The following is a 2,171-nucleotide window of genomic DNA, read 5'->3' as shown; positions in this document are numbered from 1 at the left end:
ATTTGTCTTAAAAAATCTACACGCTCTTGCACTTCTTAGGGCCATCTGCATTGGTAGTCATGGGTTGTGTTCTTAAACTGGCATACTTCATACTGATATACAGATTTATGAAGTTGGCTGACCATCTTAGCATTGCCACTTCTTTTGTCCCTTCCCTGACCTCAGTCTGGTTGCATTGGGGTGGGGGTCTTTGCTCCCTCTGTTTAACTCCCACCCAGATTTTATCAGTAAAGAAGTTCTGAGGCCTCTGGATATAGGAGGCTGTAGGTGGAAAAGAAATCACTTGTGGTTGTGGTGAGCAAGCCTATCTCCTGTGGATGAGCAGGATCGCCACAGAGGGGGCTCCCTTAGGGCATGACCCTCCCACATTATGTTCTCTGGAGTCAAAGTGTGTGGATGACAAGAGTGAAATTGAATTTGGAATTCTGAGGGCCTTGGCGCTAAGGAGCTAAGGACCTTGGCACTAAGGACCCTAGCAAGGAATGGTTGAAGGCTTCCAGCAGGCTCTGACTCCTGGGCCCACATTAAGTATTTGTTTGCACAAATGAACGTGTAGCTCAGGAATTTGGATGTCATTCTTATGCAGGGGCCATGCTAGTATTCCGATTTTAGTATGTGTGCTGCCGAAGCAAGCACTGAATGTGTAACTCAGATGTCAGTGGTCATCTTTTCTATGCTGCCTGACTCAGTCATTTCACTCCTGTCCATACAGAGCCCCCTAATATGTTTGTCTCCTCTGTTAAAGATTTGAAGCTATAGAGGGGTCACTTTGTGTAGATTTTGGAATTCCACTTAAAAATTCCTATGGAACATTTCAATTCTCTCAAGTCCTTCTGCCTGATTGTCATATGGAACACAGTCCTCTTCCTTTCCAAATAAATAGAACCTGCCCTTTGAGGGTCCTTTCAGTCAAATTTTATCTTATATGTGTATTTAGAGACTATATTTATAACTTCACTCTTTCTCTCAGGTTTATGGAAAGACTCTTTCTTGAACAAATACAGCACAGGTTCTGGAGGTATTCTGGTGAAAACACTCACTCCATTGCATGCACATGATCAAGTCCAGGATATAAAGCACAATTGACTCCTTTTCAGTAGTAGGACCAAAATAACTCCTTATGGAGCTTCTTATCACATGTCCTGGGTGGAGTGCTACCCTGTCTCTTCAGCTTTTTTTCTGAATCATTGTCTCCCAACTTAGGGGCAAGCTTTAGGTCCCTAGATGCCTGTGGACCTGCTGTATCTTCTCCATGCCCTTGGGTGGCCAAGTCCTCCTAACTATGGGGAAGAAACAGCCATTGCCTTGTGCCGCAGAAACAAACCAAGATGATCTTCTGGATTAAAATATATTGGAGAGTCTTTTGATGGTGGGGATACCCAGTGGAAAAAGGGGAGACTTAGGGGAAATTCCTCTAGGATTATTCAACCCAACAATTCTAGTTTCCCTTTTTTGTGATACTTGAGAGGGGGCCTCCCTCTGGGAGGCACAGACATATGATCTTCTGTGATGGGTGCATCCCTATCCCTGAATCCTTCCAAGTCAAGGTCAGTGTTGCCTGTAGCCCTTCCTTCTGGACCTTCCCCTTGTCTCTTCTGTTCTTCTCTCATCTATTAGAAGACTCATATCCATATTGAAGCATCTTTACCCTTTCCCTTCTGTGCCTCTGTTGAAGCACACATGCCCTTTTACCAATTACGGGATATTGTTTTTGATCTTCCTTCTAACACCAGTTCATCCGAGGAAATTCTTCTGTATTCTTCTTCTGTATTCTTCTGTAATATTTTTTTTAATCAATGTGCAGCTGCGCACTTGTGCTATAGCCTCAAGGATTCTTAACCACTCAGAGTCTTCCCAGCATCATTGCTCTGTGAGTCAGGAGGTTTTTCCATCCCAGAGCCTGGTTCTTTGATGATCTGGACTGGATGAAGGGTGATGGGAATGATAATCTGAGCCATGCGGCTTGCTATGCTCTTTCTCTTTCTGTTGCCACCTACAGAGATGTACCTCTGGCTGTGGACATGCTCCTAGTCCTGTGGTGATGGCAGGTTGTGTCAAGGGGACACAAAGGCTTCCCTGAAGAAAAGACCTCATTTGGTGGCACTGTTCCGCTTCGCTGGTCCTCAGCTTCCTTATTTGTGCTTATGTTATCAGCATCCTGAGAATGGATT

At 44.5% G+C, this 2,171-nt stretch overlaps 1 pseudogene; it reads right to left on the bottom strand.

The window, feature by feature from the left end:
• Window positions 1-541: 541 nt before the first annotated feature.
• Window positions 542-636, bottom strand: LOC117802847 (annotated as a pseudogene).
• Between the last annotated feature and the right edge of the window lie 1,535 nt (window positions 637-2,171).

Source organism: Ailuropoda melanoleuca, chromosome 6 (assembly GCF_002007445.2).
Source record: "Ailuropoda melanoleuca isolate Jingjing chromosome 6, ASM200744v2, whole genome shotgun sequence".
NCBI classification, from domain to species: domain Eukaryota; kingdom Metazoa; phylum Chordata; class Mammalia; order Carnivora; family Ursidae; genus Ailuropoda; species Ailuropoda melanoleuca.
Note: the sequence above shows the minus strand (reverse complement) of the source record. Positions and strands in the feature narration are given on the sequence as shown.